Consider the following 19,823-nt stretch of genomic DNA (forward strand, 5'->3'; position numbering starts at 1 on the left):
TGCTGAAATATAATTGGCTAAACTGGCATTGGGCAGGTTAAAATGACCAAAACAAGGACAGCGTTCTCGCACGGAAAACACATTTTCAAAGCAGAATATCTGACTTCAGCATTGTTTTTCAGATAAACAAGTATGTTCACTTAGCATGTTTCTTAAATATCTGCAAACATATTATGGTATTTTTATGCTTTAAAAGAGTCAAAAACTTACATACAGCACCTTTAAAGTCATAATCGTTGTAATCGCAAATCAAATTAAGACATGTGGAGAGTGCTATCACCTATATTTCCTTTTTCATTAAAATAAAAATATATTATTTTATTTAAATATTGCAGCTATGTTTTTTTTACAGTGCATCTTGTTTACTCTAGCATAAACTCCCCTAAGATGCACTTCTGCTGCAATCAGCATGTCATGTCATGTTAAAGGCATGAATCAAAAACACCATGGCCAGCAACATACATCTGAAAATGATCAACCAGCGGAAATAAACCATAATTTATTCACTGATAATTTGTTTTCCTATGATCCATATCGTATGATTACCAACATATTTCATATCACTAGAAAAATGAATTGGAAATGCATGAGCAGTGACATACTGTTAGCAAACATCCTGACACCTCCCACTATGTTTAGATGAATATATGTTGCACTTATCTCTCTATTACAAAGGAAACACAATAGAAATGACAGGATTGAGAAAACAGCAGTTAAAAAGCATCCAAGTAGAGGTCTGCATTCCCGCGGCTGTCCCGCGGGCGACTCCCAAGTGAGCACCCGTATGTATGTGTGTAAATGAAATAGTGCGATGCTGTGTTTAGCTTGTTTGTTGCAGTGTGTATGTATGCGCACGCGCGAATGAGAGGTGTGTGTGTGTGTGTGTGAGCGCGCGAATGAGAGATCGAGCTTTGCCTGTGTTTGTGCTTGGTGCTTATGAGTGTGTGTTAGAGGGCGCGCGCGCGCGAATGAAAAAGAAAGCTTTGTCTGTGTGTGTGTGCTTGGTGCTGTGCGTGTGTGTGTTTATACAGACAGCTTGTTATAGGCTGTCTGGACTGTATAACTGGGTGATTTTCGGTTTTGTTCTACCCCCGCTCTTTAGCGGGATCGGGCGCGGCGGATAGAAAACGGGGCGGGTCGGGCAGCGGGACATCAAGTGCTTAATATAAGCGGGAGCGGCCGGGTTCCGGCTAAAACCTGGCGGGTGCGGGCGGGAGCGGGATTCAAAATTTAGTCCCGCGCAGATCTCTAGCTCCAAGTTACATTGGGTTTACACACTTATGTAAAGTCATTGTGTCATTTATTAAAAGTAAATTAAATAAGCTCTTTTTACAGTGTAGAGATGAGATGTAATATATATATATATATATATATATATATATATATATAAATATATATATATATATATAAATATTTTTTATTTTTTTTTTTATTTTTTTTTTTTTAAAGTCTATTTACAGTCCAATAAAATATAAAATAAAAATTTTAATAAACATTAAAAAGACACACATACTATTTACAATTACTTAAAAGGTCCAAAAGTGAATCTCTCCATACATTCTGACCATTTTGGTATCTAGCTTTTGGTATCCTTTGTTATTTTTATTTTATTTATTATTATTACTTATTTTTATTAGAGAATAGAACATTGCATGTAGTACAATACAGTGTTTTTGCATGTTTACATCCTTACGACATATAAGTGAGAGAAAAGAATGACAATAGTTAAAAAAAATTTAAAAGTAATAATAATAATAATTGTAATAAAAAAAGGGATAAAATAAGATTAAAGGCATGACAGGCAAGTCGTAATGCATATGTTATTTGTTTCAATTGACATAGCTCCCACAATTTTTGAATCCAAGCATTATATGATGGAGGTTCAGAATTTTGCCATCTGCATGTGATGCACGTCAAAACTGCAGCAAGTAAGATTAGTAATAAGTACATTTTTGATCTTCCATCGAAGCCCATAGGGCATACACCTACTGTAGCAGAGCAAGTGTGGGTTCTTCAGAAAATTTATAATGGAAGATTTCCTTAAGGGCATTAAATACCTCTTTCCAATAGTTACTTAATTCAGGACATGACCACAGAATATGAGTGTGGTTACCAATATTATGTCTTTAATTTCTCCAGCACTTGTTAGAACAGGATCCATTTTAAAATTATTTGTGGAGTTGTATCTTTTGTTTTTGAGCCAGTTAATATGAAATCAATTTGAACTAAACCACAGATCCTCCATCACCTCTTTTAGGTGTTGCCATGTCCTGTTGTTATACATGTTTTCGGTCATGTTTGTGCTTGGCTTAAACAAGTTTGGTGATCAAGGTTAATGAAAGAGCAAACTATTTTGTGTAGCTGTCAAATTAAAGCAATTTATATTAGTTTCTTTGCTTTATTCTCCAACAACAAGAATAATTCATGGCTGTTTCTGAGTGATTTTGATACAGAAGACAGCCACAAATGCTTTAATGATGATTATTAAGTTCATTTGGGCTTCATACACACCCTGTAGACTTTTGGTAAATAATTGCTAGTCCAATGTTTAAAGATAATTCAGTTGTTGACAACCCAATTCAGCTGCAGTGCGTACATGACCCTAGATGCCTCTAATCTTTATAAAAGCATACTTACATTATTCAGAAACATGAAAACATCAGTGCTGGGTGCTGCCTTCCCTGTGAGGGAAATTATATTCCTCGCCTGTTATACGACACAGCAATCGTTAAACTTAATCTTTCCCATGAGATGGCCGCTCAAACCTTTATGGATCTCCCAAGATGTTTTACGGTTAGCAGGAGTCATTGTGGGAGAAAGCCTTCCTTCTCGTGTAGGAAATAAGGCAAAATAAAACATTTTGAGCTCTTTGCCCGAGGTTAAGCGTTCTTGTGATTGATACAAGCAGTTTTCAGGATGACGGCACTGCCATCGGTTCCAGTTCAGTGAAGCTGTTATTCTACAGCTTTTCTTGAGACGGAGTCACAGAGGTGCAGATTTTATTATGTTGGCATTTATAACCTTTCATGACATTTTAGAGAATATATCAGCATTCGACTTGCGATTTTCAAGACCTTTTCATCTGCTTTTGCAGTTGAGAGTCTTTCAAGTTCAGACAAGCAAACTTTTAATATTGCTCAACTTCACATATCTTGCAATGTTATGGAATGACTACTCAAATTGTGTAGCTTTATTATTGAAAAAGAGATAAGCATACTATTAAAACAAGAGTACTTAATATAGAAATAATATACTTAAAAATAGCAATATCACATGGTTCATTATGGATATATGACTCTTGAGTGGGATTATGCCCATGCTAAATCACAGTCATGCTTGTTTAAAGATATATTGCATGGCTACAATGTGAAATTCCATTTATGCAGCAGTTTAATGGCACAAGTGTACAAAAATAAAAAAAGAAACAAACACAGAGGGATCTATTTTAAGGATCTCTTGCCCAAGTGCGCTTTCACATCTATTATTTGCTATTTTAATGAATCTGGTTGTGTGCAAGCTTAAAGTAACCAAGCAATGTGTAACAATTTGAGTACTATGTTTACTCCATTTATGTGTACCATGTACCCCATTTTGGACCTGCCTATCACTCATGCAATCATTAAATGACAAAAAAACGAAACTGTGTGGTTATTTCAGTTGCCCCAAAATAGCAAAATAACAATGTGCCTTAATACACATCCTTTTCAGACCAGCACACTCATTAGCGCACAAATAGCAATCTAGGCAAAAACACTTGCATTGTGTCAGGCGTCAAATTGCGTCGGGTGCATTATAAGGCCTATAGAGCAGGAATGTTGTTACCTGAACTCAGGTTAAAATACTGGGATAAACCGGAATAAAATCGATTCTTTGTAATTGAAAATGTATTGCAGTTTACATTTAATTTAAATGCATTTAGCTAAACTTGAAAGTGCTTTTCTGACCAAAGAATTTTTTGACCAAAGTACATTATTACACAAAAAGTCAAGGTTTTAAATCCACTACAATTTTTTACTACAAGGTTTTTTTTAACATGGTTTTTTTCAACTATTTTATTTAGTATTTTAGGGCAACAGTATCTCCACATCAAAAGCTACTGGTTTACCCATGATTGAGCAAACATCTGATAAACAAGTTACTTATAAACCAACGTAAAAGCATGCTTTAGACCTGAACAGTGTAGTGACTTACTTTATATCCAAAGAAATGAAAGACATCTATAAATAAAAATGTGTGTTTTTGAAATTAATAAAGACAGCAGAAGTCAATGATTTATTTTAATTATTCTTTACTGTTCCAAAATATTCAAAATGTTTCTTATAATAAAATATATTGTGTTCAACAGAGGAAAAAAGTAGCTTTTTAACCAGACATTTGAAAAAAAAAAACGTATTTTAGAGCAGTATTCACAATACCGTGATACTGTGACACCATGATACTTTTATCCAAGATTATCATACCGTCAGAGTCTTATACCGGCCCATGCCTATTAACTACACAACGAGTACTGTCTTTGAAATGTGGTTAAAGGGAAGTGCCGAATAAACAGTTCTGACATGGCATTTCTATTGAAATTTGCTATGTATTTAAATGTATAAAAGTACAGACGTGTTATAAAGTTTTAGTACATTTCACATTTTTCTTTAAATCTAATATAAACACACTACAGTTAAAATTGCAGTAAAGTATTTTATATTTCTTTAGTATGTTAATGAACACATTTAATCTTCGGTGTATGTAGGCAATGCTGTTATATATAAGTTTTTATATATAAGTTTTCAAAAATAGACTTTTAAGATTGAAAGCATAGGTGAAAAGCAATGCATATTGAATATAATTTAAGAATAATGTAACAACACGTTCGCTTTTCACAAAGACTGAGACTGAGCCATATCAAAGGTATCAAAAAGGGTTGGGGGAATTTGAAACCACACAGAAACCTTTCAAAATACATTTGCAACCCTGTAGCATGGCACCTAAACAATCCAGGGCTGTATCCGAAATCACCCCTTATATTGCCCTTATTTTTCAATGCAGTAGTGTGCTCATTTTTGCGATTGTTTTAAACTTTCTGATTCAGTTGCCTATATGGGAGAAATGGCAGAGAATAATAAACGGCAGAAAGTTGTCAAACTTTGGGTCTGCATGCCTATACAAAGCAGTTTTATATAATAAGGAAATATCAGTTCCCCTTCGTTTGGGGAACTTCAGTGCCATGAATGGGAGGATTCGGATCAGAAGCCGCTTATCTGGAGAGTATTGAACGGGCCAATGAATGAAATTAATTGGCAGCGTAAGCTTGCGCAGGTGTGCGACATCTGCAATTATCTCAGCATATAAGCACACCTGAAGCCAGCAGACGCCATCCTTTTCGCTTCAGATCCTTTCTGAGTGAGTCGATGAGGGTTCCTCTTGCTGATCAGCACTTCAGAGCGAACGAGTGTGTCTCCCGGTCCAGAGTGGGTCTTCGCGGTGGCAGACGGTCGAGCTGGGTTACTCCCTTGCCTGCGGTTCTTTGGGTCCGGTCCTCCAAGAGCGGTGCGTATAGTTGCAACTTTCCTAAAAGAGCAACACAGTCGTGCAGCACGTCCTTTTCAGGATGGCGCTCCGACTGTGCGTTTCTGGATGCGGGGGTTTCCTGTCTCCGGATGATGGACACGATCACTGCATTGCATGTTTGGGGGTCCAGCATGTTAATGCGGTGCTCGCGGGCGGTTCATGTCGTCATTGCGATGCCATGACCGTTGCACAGCTAAGATCGCGGCTAACTTTCGCAAGAGAGCGAGCCACCCCAGTTGCCTCCTGTTCTAAAAAAGCAGCGGGCGCTCGGGCAGATCTGAGGGTTTCAGCGGGAGCTAATCCGCCGCCCACGGGCTCGCGGACCTCTCGCTCCTCACGGCGCTCCATCCAAGCTTCGGGTGGTGAGAGTGATCCGTCTAACCAGATGGTAGCTCTCACACTCGCTGACACCGGAGATCAGATGTCCTCCGCGGCATCGGAGGGTGGGCTTTCACTGTCCGACGAAGATCCGGACCCGCTCGCCCCCTCCGGGCAGGTGAGCGCTGTCAAATCGGATCCTGAAGCGGACATGTTAGCCGTGCTTTCCCGGGCTGCTTCGGCCGTGGGGTTGGAGATGGTTTATCCCCCAGCTCCGCGGCCGGACCGACTAGATGGGTGCTACGTAGAGGACCAGAAGGCGAAGCCTTCGAAGCCTCTCGTCCCCTTCTTCCCGGAAGTGCACAGTAGGCTCACGCAGTCCTGGAGGGCACCTTTCTCTGCCTGTGCTGCGAGTGCCTCCGCCCTCACCGCCCTTGACGGCGGAGCTGCCAGGGGATATGAGGCGATCCCGTCAGTGGAGCGCGCTATCGCGGTCAATCTTTGTCCGCGCGGCGCCTCTACGTGGCGGGGTTTGCCCCGCCTCCCGTCCAAAGCCTGTAGGTTGTCTGCCTCCCTCGGAGCCAGAGCTTATAAGGCTGCGGGCCAGGCTGCTTCTGCTTTGCACGCGATGGCCACCTACCAGCGCTACCAAGCGCAGGCGCTGGCCGAGCTGCACGAGGGCGGGTCCAACCCAAGCTTATTACATGAGCTGCGCACCGCGACCGACTATGCTCTTCGGACTACTAAGTCCGCCGCGTGTGCGCTGGGGAGGACGATGTCCACACTTGTGGTTCAGGAACGCCACCTCTGGCTAAACCTGGCCGATATGCGCGACGTTGACAAAGTTCGCTTTCTTGACTCGCCCATATCCCAGGCTGGCCTGTTCGGCGACACCGTCGGTGAATTCACCCAGGAATTCAAGGCGGTGAAAGAGCAGTCGGATGCGATGGGCAATGTCATCTATCGGCGTGGCCGTAAGCCCGCTCCGCCCACCGAGCCATCCACCTCCGCTGTTCCTCGCCGAGGGGCGCGGCGTTCACCTCGAAAGCAGGCAGCCCCTCCTGCCCAGGGCGCCGTTAAGTCCGGTAAACGGACCGCGAAGCGTCCCTGAGACAGGCCATCCGGAGAAGAGGAAACTTGCTCTTTCCCCGCTGGAGGGCGGGGCCCCGATAACAACGGTACTTTTCAGTGCCACCAAAACATCAGTAAAAGAGCACTTTTTCCCTTCCCCGGATGTGACTGCACGAGTTCTGCCAGTCCGGGACGCGCTGCCTTCCGGCTCGCAGACTCTACGTGCTTCGCCAGTGGCTCACGAGCGCTGGGGGGACGGTCTCCCTTCCCTCAGCCCTCCAGCCCCCTCTCCGGAGTCAGGGTGCGGAGCCAGAGCGAATCGCTCTCCTCCAGCTTTTCCGCGGGACCCTCGTGCTTCCCGGATCAGCACACCCACTCCGCGCTGCCCCACCGCTGGTACGTCAGAGATTGTAGCGATGACTCCATTAGCGAGGGCTCTGCCTGCCTGGTTAGCGCGGGCCAGCCACTCGCGGTGGCTCATACGCACAATCAGACTCGGTTACGCGATTCAGTTCGCGAAACGGCCCCCCAAGTTTACGGGCGTGTATTTCTCCAGGGTCAACCCCCTGTCCGCCCCTGTCTTGCGAGAGGAGATTGCTGCCCTCCTGGCAAAGGGTGCAATCGAGCCGGTTCCTCCAGCCGAGATGGAGAGTGGGTTTTACAGCCCATACTTCATTGTACCCAAAAAGAGCGGTGGGTCACGGCCAATCCTAGATCTGCGCGTTTTGAACCGCTGTCTGCACAAGCTGCCGTTCAGAATGCTCACGCAGAGGCGCATTCTCCAATGCGTTCGTCCTCGGGATTGGTTTGCAGCCATAGACCTGAAGGACGCGTATTTCCATGTCTCCATTCTTCCACGCCACCGCCAATTTCTGCGGTTTGCGTTCGAGGGTCGAGCGTGGCAGTACAAGGTCCTCCCCTTCGGGCTCTCTCTGTCTCCGCGGGTCTTCACCAAACTCGCGGAGGGTGCCCTAGCGCCCCTTCGGCTCGCGGGCATTCGCATACTCAGTTATCTCGACGACTGGCTGATTTTAGCCCACTCGCGGGAGCAATTGATTATGCACAGGGACGAGGTGCTTCGGCATCTCCGCCTACTGGGGCTTCAGGTCAACCGAGAAAAGAGCAAACTCGCCCCCGTGCAGAGGATTTCTTTTCTCGGGATGGAGCTGGACTCGATCACCATGGTAGCGCACCTCTCCGAGGAACGCGCTCGCCTGTTGCTGAACTGTCTGAGGGAGCTCGACAGCAAACTAGTGGTCCCACTGAAGTTCTTTCAGAGGCTCCTGGGGCATATGGCATCCGCAGCCGCCGTCACGCCGCTCGGGTTGCTCCATATGAGACCACTTCAGCACTGGCTTCACGATCGGGTCCCCAGACGCGCATGGCACGCGGGCACACACCGGGTCTCGGTTACTGCGCTGTGTCGCCGCGCCCTCAGCCCTTGGAACGACCCCTCGTTCCTACAGGCCGGTGTGCCTCTAGGACAGGCGTCCAGCCATGTTGTTGTTTCAACAGACGCTTCCAACACGGGTTGGGGGGCCATGTGTCGCGGGCATGCGGCTGCGGGCCTCTGGAAGGGTGCCCAGCTGCATTGGCATATCAATCGCCTAGAGCTGTTGGCAGTGTTCCTCGCTCTCCACCGCTTTTTACCGGTGCTGGAGCGGCAACACGTGCTGGTCAGGACGGACAGTACGGCGGCGGCGGCGTATATCAACCGCATGGGGGGTATGCGCTCTCGCCGCATGTCTCAGCTCGCCCGCCGTCTGCTCCTCTGGAGTCACCCGCGGCTGAAATCGCTGCGCGCCATTCACGTCCCAGGCACGCTCAATCGTGCAGCCGATGCGCTCTCACGACAGCTGTTACGCCCTGGAGAATGGAGACTCCACCCCGAGTCTGTTCAGCTGATATGGGCGCGATTCGGGGAGGCCCAGATCGATCTGTTTGCTTCCCCCGAGAACGCTCACTGCCAGTTGTTTTTTTCCCAGACCGAGGGCTCTCTCGGCACGGATGCACTGGCCCACAGCTGGCCTCGGGGCATGCGCAAGTATGCGTTTCCCCCAGTGAGCCTGCTCGCGCAGTTTCTGTGCAAGGTCAGGGAGGACGAGGAACAGGTTCTGCTAGTTGCGCCCCTTTGGCCCAACCGGACCTGGATATCAGAGCTCTCACTCCTCGCGACGGCCCTCCCCTGGCGGATCCCTTTGAGAGAGGACCTACTCTCTCAGGGACAGGGCACCATCTGGCACCCTCGCCCCGATCTTTGGAACCTCCACGTGTGGTCCCTAGACGCGAGGAAGACTTAGGTAACCTACCGACTGCGGTGGTTAATTCCATCACTCAGGCTAGAGCCCCCTCCACGAGGCGCGCCTACGCCCTGAAGTGGAGTCTATTCACTGAATGGTGCGTCTCTCGCAGAGAAGACCCCCGAAATTGCCAGATTAGTGTTGTGCTCTCTTTCCTTCAAGAGAAGTTGGACAGCAGGCTGTCGCCCTCCACTCTCAAGGTTTACGTGGCCGCCATCTCCGCTTATCATAGCGCGGTAGCTGGCGGCACCGTGGGAAAGCATAACCTGGTCATCCAGTTCCTTAGGGGTGCTAGGCGAATTAATCCATCTCGCCCCCCTCTCATGCCCTCTTGGGATCTCGCCCTCGTTCTCACGAGTCTGCGATCCGATCCCTTTGAGCCACTCGAATCAGTATCTCTAAGATTTCTGTCCCTGAAGACAGCTCTGCTGGTTGCGTTGGCCTCCATCAAGAGGGTCGGGGACCTGGAGGCATTTTCGGTCAGTGACTCGTGCCTGGAATTCGGGCCGGATTACTCTCACGTTATCCTGAGACCCCGCCCCGGTTATGTGCCCAAGGTTCCTACCACCCCCTTTAGAGATCAGGTAGTGAACCTGCAAGCGCTGCCCCCGGAGGAGGCAGACCCAGCCCTTTCTTTACTTTGTCCAGTTCGCGCTCTGCGCATTTATGTGGACCGTACTCAGAATTTTAGATCATCTGAGCAGCTCTTTGTCTGTTATGGCGGTCGGCAGCAGGGAAGTGCCGTATCGAAACAAAGATTATCCCACTGGATTGTGGATGCCATTTCACTCGCTTATTCGAGTCGAGGTCAGCCGTGTCCCCCGGGAGTACGTGCACACTCCACTCGGAGCGTTGCATCCTCTTGGGCGCGTGCACGCGGCGCCTCTCTAACAGACATCTGTAGAGCTGCGGGCTGGGCGACACCCAACACATTTGCAAGGTTTTACAATCTGCGAGTGGAGCTGGTTTCCTCAAGGGTATTAGGTAACCCTTTGGTGATTGAGGAGACAACTCGGTAGGGTGTTGAAACACGCTTGCTGCGCCATTCTCCCTAACACGGAGGTACGTGCGCCTTTTTTATCTGTCAGTAAAGTTCCCCGTCAGGTGAGCCCTGCAGATTCCTCCGTGGCCCCCAGCACTGACTCAGCGGAGGAGTCACTTGCTGGCCCACTACGTTGTAGGTCTGCCCGCTGGTCAGCCCGCGTTTTGGGTATAGGTGCCTGCTATGCGTGATCCCCACTAGGCGATCCCATATGCTTATTCCGCCACGTTTAAGTCCCCCCCCTGGGCGGACCCGTGTCTTCCCTCTCCGCTAACCACTCTTTGCTATGCGTACTCCCCCTTTTTAGGGCTAGTCCATAGGTAAATTCTGCCATCTCCCCCCCCCTTGGGTAACGGATGGCCTCCGCAGCGTCCTCCCTATCGGGATTGCACGCTTCCCAACGTACTGTCGTATTTCCTAGAATTATCTAGATGCTCACGACTTCCCAAAAAATATATCTAAATCCGTAAAACTTCTGTTGAAGTAGGATAAATTAGGGCCAGGGACACGTTGGAGGACCGCGCCCCCCATGATGTGGGTGCGTCACGCTTGCTTGACTATCTCCTCATCGGGGGTGTTGGTAAGGTGCAGTCATTATGGCGCTTTCCATATTCTCCCATTCATGGCACTGAAGTTCCCCAACCGAAGGGGAACGTTCGAGGTTACAGAAGTAACCCTTCGTTCCCCGAGGAGGGGAACGGAAGTGCCATATTCCGTCGCCATAATGACTGTCCCTTAGCTGTTTCAAAGTCTCTTCAGCTTAAAAGGATGGCGTCTGCTGGCTTCAGGTGTGCTTATATGCTGAGATAATTGCAGATGTCGCACACCTGCGCAAGCTTACGCTGCCAATTAATTTCATTCATTGGCCCGTTCAATACTCTCCAGATAAGCGGCTTCTGATCCGAATCCTCCCATTCATGGCACTTCCGTTCCCCTCCTCGGGGAACGAAGGGTTACTTCTGTAACCTCGAACGTTTACAGCATCTAGCAGCATTACAAGCTTTTTTAACGTCTAAAATGAATGAAAGATAATGAGACCAGAAGTCTCAAGCCAAATTTCAAATGACCGTACCTGTTTATAGGCGAAGAATAATTTGAAACTTAATTTACCTTATTCATTGTCCACGAGCGGGCGCAACCATTTGAATCTTTTTGGCTTGAGACTTCCGGTCTCATTCAGTTCCATTCATTTTTAGACATTAAAAACTGCTTGTTTCGCCGTTTGATGTTGCAAACAGATATTTCCTTATTATATTATTGTACTTGGTCTATATAGTCATGCAAACATTTTGAAATACACTCAATCAATCCCACAATGCACTACAACAATGAATGCACAACCCATGTACACTCAACAGCTAGAAAATACCCACGATGCACTGTAAGAGTTTGCACACCAAATGAATTTCTGCATCTGACCACAAAAAGGCATCCACAGAGGAGTCCAATTGATGTACATTTTTATATAAGCTATTATTTATTTACAGCAACATTTGAATACATGACAGAAACCAAAGTGCTTTGTTTGATCACTAATTAAGTGTTAATTAACTCTCACAGGTCTGAGAAAATTGTATTGTATTCTGTGTGATGGATTTAAACAACCAGCAAAACGCAAATACAATGACATCAATGCTCAAATTCACTTACTCATTTTCATTCACTCCTTCAAATGGACTATATTAGTGGACTAATGTAGGGAACAATGAATGAAGGTTTATAGGGGGCGATTTCAGACACAGCACAGACTATATCAGCATTGTGGCAAAGGACAAAAATCATTTATATTTTCTTCTGAAATCATTCTCTAGAGCAGAGATGACCAAAAAGTAGGCCCCGTGGGGCAAATTTGGCAAAATGTAACCTTTGATTTGGCCCACCATACCATCTGAGAGGAGAGAACATTATTAAATAAATTAGGAAATTACCCATCGTAAATTACCCCTCTTATATTTGTCTTCGGCCCACTAGCATCAATCAAGTTTGGTTTTTGGATCTTCATAGGAAAAAGTTTGGGCACCCCTGCTCTAGATATTATAATATGTAGCTGAGTTTTGTATGGTTCCACACATGCGCACACACATGGGCAGGGCTTTATGGTTAGTGAGAGCATCTATTGATCCACAGCCCATTAAAGCAGCATCATTGCAGGCAGAAAGTGTAGCCATAAAGGCCACATACTGCAGGAGAGGCATCCATCAGTACAAGCATCTGGAATCTAGTGTTTACTCTCATGTCATTAGTGGTGATACCGCACACAGAACAACCAGCATCTCTTTGGTTATTCAGTTCATGAAAACTATCAATATTTTCTCTGTTTCTCTCTTGTCCCTTATGGGATGTTCACACCTGGTACTGATGCCTGTTATTGATGAGACGTGTGTTCTGCAACCACTTGTGATTGGTCAGTAATGTGAGTGTGTAGTTTTTAACATAAATTTCAGAGTTTGGGGTCAGCAAAATATTATGGACTTAATTTCTTTAATTCATGCTTGACTAATGAAGATATTCAGCATCATCACATCAGCAACTAAATAGCCTATCTGATTCTTTAATAGTTTAAAATAAAGATTAATAGATGAAGTAATATGATTTTAATTAAATGTGTCATGTATTACTTCTTTATCAACGCATAGTTTTAAATAATATTGTAAATTAGTGTGTAACTATGTAAGTGGGTCAAAACTTCTGGTTGTCTGGTTTAAAGTGGCAGTGTGCCGATTTTCTTTTGTCTGGTTTAATTAACCATTAGCTCATTATTTACAGTACGGGTGTTTCTCAGTGATGGTTTGTGGCTGGAAGGGCATCCGCTTAGTAAAACATATGCTGGATTAATTGGCAGGTTCATTCTGCTGTAGTGACCCCAGATAAATAAGGGACTAAGGCGAAGGAAAATGAATGAATATATGATAGGGATAGACAATTAATTTGTTACGATACTGATACTTTTTACTACAGTTTTGTTGGGGCCAAATATTGATAATTATAAATAATGTGCTATTTTTCTTTTCTTTATTTGTTTTTAAAAAATCTTATACTCAAAGGATATTTCCTAATCTTTCTTTTTAGATGACAAATACTGTTAGCTTTTAAAGGTATACATTTTGAAAATAATGAAGTCGTCCTAATAGCAGCATTATCCTATGTTATCACTGTGCTCTCTTAACCTGCCATAGAGTAAATTGTTTCATATAATCTTATGACACTTAATTGTTTCATATAATCTTATGTAAAATACAGGGAGTGAAGCCTGAGGCTTTGCACTCATTTTCTCTAAAGCACAAGCCAATGCTGTTAAAGGTTGTTGCATAACAAGTAATCATAGTCTAATATGCTCTTGTATTTCCATTAAAACAGGAACAATAGCATTGTAACCGATGTTCGTAATCTCATTCTCTCTGGCAGCAGGAAACCTTTAGTGCTCTGAGGCAAATAAGTATTTGGGTTCGCGTACGGCTTTGTAAATCACCGAAAATGCAGAGTAAGCTTGTTCAAATCAGAAAACTTCCTGTCTGCTTCATACTCTTGTGTTAAGAGGGTATCTTAAATTGAATCAGTGGCTATATGCCTCCATGAGACAGGAGCATTAGGGTGTTGGCTGGGAGTGGTGGACAATCGATTCAACCAGAGAGAGAGAGAGAGAGAGAGAGAGAGAGAGAGAGAGGATTATGGGAAAGAAAGAAGGAGAAAAGGCTTAGGAAACAGATGGGAGAGGGAAAAAGCAAGATATGTGCGATTATGAAGAGAGACAGAGAGGTACTGCAGCAGTCATACTCATTAAACTCATTTATAGCTTGTCTTGAAGAATATGTTCATGCAAAGAGTGAACGTGTAAATATAGTCTACTGAAAAAAATGAGGTTTTCGTCCTCAGTATTTCTGTCTTGTGTTCTTTATCAAGGAAAAACGTAACTCTACCGACATTGTTTCCAAATCTCCTAAATGTACCAATACATTAAATTTGCACCAGTTTTCAGTTGAAATAAACACTACAGACAGTAAAAAAAGTGGTTTCAAAAAGTCCCATTGAAATCAAATGAAAGTTTTTTTTAGATGTAAATATCATTATGTCATTCTTAAGGGTAACTACACTGAAAAAAAGATTTATTGGATTTCCAAAACTTTTTAAGATAAGTGATTGCAAACTATTTATATGGACTGAATGTTGCAACACAGGCTCATTCTGAAAACGTAGTCATATGTATTTCTGGAGATCGCAAATTATGTAGCCAGAGTTGCATATGGCTGCATTTTATCTTTAAAACAAACGCCACGAGACTGTATGATGCCATTCATTTTCATGCTTACCAGCTGACTGCTTAGCTCCATATGGACAGCTTTCCCGTTGCTACCAGTCCAATAGCTTGCCATGTACGTTGGCAAACTTCAGACACAGAAAGGAGTTGACCATGATGATGAGGTTCAAGTCTAGTGAAGAACAGTTTCAGAAAGTGGATAAGAAAAAATCTGAACCCAAAAAAATTAATTAACAAGTAAATAACAGGGTGAAAATGTGGTAAAATTTGAAAACATGGCAAACATCAGGTGAGGACTTTTCTTTTACTGGATTGCTTTTTAAAAGTGCCGGTTGGGTTTAGGGAAGTTGGTAGTCAGGTCAATTGGTGCTTTTAAAAACACTATTGGTTGGGTTTAGGAAAGGAGGAGGGTGGGTCAGTCATCAGTCAATCAGTTGACAGCGGCCTCTGGTGGACTTACTTGAAAAAAGAAGGCAAAATGGCACTCGTGAGGGAAATTTGAGATCTCAAATAGCATACACAGTGGCCTCTGGTGGAAAAAAAACATCCTGGGACATTTTTGGCATTCTCTAGAAATGTATATAGCTACATTAGCTCATTAGTCATTAGTTAATAAGTTAGTTTACTCCAAAACAGTCACAGATTACACATTTAGAAGATATAAACATCCAAAGCTTGCAGTTTATCACTTCTGCCTAAATAGGTCAAGGATTTTATGATGTCACCTCATACTGAATCTTCTGACCAATCAAATGCTCCTAAGTGTCACATTTTAAAAAGGGAGGAGCTTCTCTATGTCCAGCCCTGTCTTCATGTTTCACTTCAAATTGTCCCACGTTGAACAAAAATGCTCATTTTAAAGGACTTTGCGAAACTTTTAATGTTTCAAACTTTTTCAGTAACTAACCTAGTACTGCGTTGCACTAGCAATGTGTATTAAGTTGTGTGTTTATTTTATGCTTTACAAAAATGTTGGCTGAGGCACATATTTTTAAGTAGTTAAAAACTGTTGTAGCTAGCATCACCATTTTTCCAACATAGGTTCATTCTGAAAACGTAGCCTTGATACGTTTCTGGAGACTGCAAATTATGTAGCCATAGGTACGTACGGCTGTATTTCGTTTTTTAAACGAACCCTATGGGGTGGTATGACACCATTCCTTTTTCGCGCTTGCTAGCTGATCGCTTACCTCTGTGTGGACGACTTTCCCGATGTAACCAGTTTGTCTCGTTAGTTCGTCATGTATGTTGGCGGACTTGAGATGCAAAGAGAAGTTGACCACGACAACAGGGTTTAAGTCCAGTGAATGGTTCCAAAAATCAGGTAAGACAAAAACAGAATCCAAGAAATAAAATAAACAAGTAAATAACGATGAGAATGTGGTAAAATTTGAAAACGTGGTAAAAAGGGCTTTTCTCTTTCTAAATTGCTTTTGAAAATTGTTGGTTGGGTTTAGGGAAGTAAGTGGGTGGGCAGGTCAATCGATAAAATTGGTTAGGTTTAGGGAAGGAGGAGGGGTCAGTCGATTGGCCGATCAGTTAGTCAGTTAGTCAGTCAACAGCAGCCTCTGATGGATTTATGCGAGAACAGCAGGCGCAAACGGCACTCACAAGAGAAATTTGTGCTCTAAAATGAACGCCACGTTCAAAAAGCGTACACAACTTACTCTCGTGGATTTGCAAAAACAAAAACTGCAAAAAATATGTACCTCCTGGGATGTATTTCGCAGCCTCCAGAAATTTATACAGAGGTATGTTTTCAGAATGAGCCTGGGTTGCATTTTTCTGTATTCTGGTCTTGTTTCCTTTGCTTTACATTCTTTCTTCTAGTTAGTTTCCATAGTTACTGATTATATTGTGAACCTGTGTATTGTAAAGGTCTCGGGTCCTGTGTATTTTGTTTCAGCCTTTGGTTTTGTGAATAAAATTACTGTATAAGCAAATTCACCTAACACTCTGTCATTTGAGCTTAAAGACAAATCTGTGTTAAAGAATTTTTCAAAAATTTCATGACATGCTTGAGGAGCACAGTGACATAAGTGACTTCAAAAAAGAAATAATGTTTGCCAATGGGGTTATCAAAATTAAAAAAATATTTTATTATTTATTTTCAGAACACAAGACTTATCAAATGTCATGCTTCTTCTAAAGTAAATCACATTTTTAATGCTGAGAAAGATTTTTTTTGCCGTCTTTGTTAATGAGGTTTAGCTGAAGGCAGGTTGATCTCATTTATATTCATAGGCATCTGTATGAATGTATTCATTTACATTTTTGTACTTCAGTATAGACACATAAATATACAATCTCTAAATCATAATCCCTTTCTAATAAAAGATGTACAACAAATCCTAAAGTTTCAAAGTCATAATTTATACAGAAACAATATACAAGGCTTTTCAAAAGCTAATTTATTTATGAATTAAATTCAGTCATTTGCATTTTTTGCATGGATAAACTGGATTATCACCGAAGCTCAACAAATATGATGACATACTAGTGAAACATCAAACTATGCTGTAGCGCTATTGTGGGAATCTTTAAAAGAATTCACTTGCTCCAACTATGGTCCAAATAGACAAATCAAGAAGTATTTAATAGGAACGGAGACCTGTCTTCTTGTAGAGCTAAACAGAAAATCATAAACACCTCCAGACATTTTACATCAAGATGTAGGCTGTTTTAAGTCCATGTTTAGCTCCAGGATGCCTCCTAATGCAAGTTGCCATGGTGATAACCAGTAGCTGGACTGGAATCTTAAGTCTCAAAAAAGAGAAGAGAAAAACACAGAAATGGCGAGAGAGAAACAAACAGGAAAAGGGAAGGGCAAAGTTGATGTGTGTAAGCTACAGAAGCAAGTGATAATGATGTGGAAAAATATTTCTATGACAGAAAAGTATAAAGTATAAAAATTAAATATAAAAATTATATAAATATACACTTTTTATTTTAAGTATATTATTTAAATTTACATTTAAAAAAGTTGAAAGTATAGAAAATATTTAATAAAACTACATTTAAACATGAAAACATATGTTTGTAGTATGTGAACACCCTTACAGAAATCTTTGTAAAATTTTGTTAATATTTCTGTATTTTATAATCAAGATACATTTACTTGAAATAACTTACGTAATATATTAAGTCTATTTTTCAACAGATTTATATTCCTTTTCAAAACATTAACTGGCTTTAAATTTTTCATAAACTAGACATAAAATCTTCTCCTGTACTGTAAAATGTTGTTGATTTTGATTTATTTGTTTAGATATCTGTACTCTAAGACAAAAAGAATGAGGAAAAACATCAAGCTTCAGGCTAGAAAATAGGTTAGAAAAGCTGCTTTTTGTGATGGGAAGCGAGTTTAACATGCTCCAATTTAAGAAAACGTCAGCAAATTGAGAAGCACACGTGCTGCACATCATCACAACGCAAAAATATTTTTTTAAAAAGTGCTGCATTTTCTCACAATGCAAACAATAATAAAATTGTATTTTCTTGAAACGCAAACATTTTACGAATATGGCCTGCATTTTCTCTATTTAGATTATGGTCATTAAGGAGCCGATCACACCGAATGCGCTTTTTGCGTTGAGAGGTGCCTTTTTTGAATGATTAACTAATGGCTGTGAGCATTTTGCGTGCTGCTTATGTGCGCTGCATGCCTCGCGTTTTAACCGCTTGCTGTGCCTAGCATTTTTGCCCTTGTGTGCCATGCGCTCGCAGTTGAAAAAAGTCAACTCTGAGCAGCAAAGGCACGTTACGTCAGTCGTGTCTTTTTCATTCTTGAATCAAATGAAAGCAGAGGCAGGGTTTTCGTTGAGGTGACAGCAGTGTTTGTGTTTTCAAGATGACTACAGAGATTTTTAAAGATGGAAGAGAGACATGTGGTTGCTGTTTTGAGTTATCCAGAGCTGTATGATTTCACAAATCTTAAAATTCTAATAATATCAACAGCAACACAACAGCAAAATACCTAGCTGATTCAGTCGTTGCCTCGCGACATGAAAAAGCGCACCGCACTTCTTTTTTTCTTGTCAACAAAAAAGTCAGTGTGGTGCGCCTCGCATTTTTGGAAAATAATTGTGCATTCGGTGTGATCGGCCCCCAAGGCTAATAAATACTAAAGACTAGGGAATCAGGATATTAAAATAAACAAACAAAAAAACTTACCTTTCAAAGATCACCTACAACTTTACTGAGCAATAGTGATGGCACAGCTGCATCCACCATGTTTTTGGGTCACCTTGGCTTGAAACATTTCTGTTGTTTTTTGTTTTTTTTGAGTGATGTGAGAAAATGCAGCGCGTTTTATTAATTTGTTTACATTGTGGCAAAATGCAGTGTGACTTTTAAAATGTGTATGCGTCGTGAGGATTTGAAGATCAAACGGATGAAGATCTTTTCTTAATTTGCTGGTGCTTTTTTTGTAATTGCACGTGTTTTCTTAAATTGCAGCACGTGAAGCTCACTTGGCCATCGTAGATTTTGTTGTCTTAGCGAGTTGGTTGCATGAAGTGTACAAAACAATTGAACATTCATTCTGTTTATTTGTAGTTTCCTATAATGTGTCATTACATTCTGGTCAATCTTAATCTTAGCACTTGGTTGCATTACATGCCTGTGTAATCACATGGTTAAAAGCCCTTTGAAAATTAAATATTGCTATAATGTTACCCTATATTTCACCTTCAGTGCTTAACTCATATGTGACTGGCTGCAAGATAGGCTTTACTGAAACAGGGTTAGGATGAATGTCCTGTGGGAGTTGAAGTAAGACTTGAACGTCAGTATTCCTTTTGTCCTCTTCTCTTATAGACAGTTGCCTTTGAATAATCCTCCTTGCTTATCCACATGACCATATGATCACAATTGCCCAGGGAGAAGTGGCAGGTGTGCAGATGGCTTACCAACGCAGTTCTCCCTCAAACTTGTCCATCTGGAGAATAAGTGGCAATTTAATGTCCCGTGTGAGCAGGATGAAAATGGAGTAATGCTTCTCCTCCTGTACTGCCCATTTTCAGGCCAGGAAATGAAGTAGGTGAAATCGTTCAGGTAGTCAAGAGGTTTATCACATGGGACATGTTGGATTCTCAAGTGTTGAAGGACGCTGAGTTTGCTAAGTAACAGAAGGTGCCTGTCAAGATGACTGACACTAGGCACCAGTAGTTCATCATGCAGTCGTTTTTGTGTTCTTCTAGTCTTGCTTCGGATGTTGAAAGACAAAGAACTGATTTGGAACTAGGCTCTGACTTCAAACCAGCAATCCAACTGCCTT

The 19,823-nt window shown here is 42.6% G+C and overlaps 1 protein-coding gene and 1 long non-coding RNA gene across 2 annotated transcripts in view; one reads left to right on the forward strand and one right to left on the reverse strand.

The window, feature by feature from the left end:
* The window catches only part of LOC141379086 (uncharacterized), a 31,407-nt gene extending 16,690 nt beyond the window's left edge, over positions 1-14,717 (reverse strand). The window contains exon 1 of the long non-coding RNA XR_012395065.1: positions 14,598-14,717. This is a non-coding gene — a long non-coding RNA (uncharacterized lncRNA). The remainder of the gene's footprint in view (positions 1-14,597) is intronic.
* syt11a (synaptotagmin XIa) overlaps positions 1-19,823 on the forward strand; it is a 50,002-nt gene that overhangs the window by 26,820 nt on the left and 3,359 nt on the right. The gene's annotated exons all lie outside the window — the stretch shown is intronic.

The sequence above is a fragment of the Danio rerio genome, chromosome 19, assembly GCF_049306965.1.
Source record: "Danio rerio strain Tuebingen ecotype United States chromosome 19, GRCz12tu, whole genome shotgun sequence".
Lineage (NCBI taxonomy): Eukaryota > Metazoa > Chordata > Actinopteri > Cypriniformes > Danionidae > Danio > Danio rerio.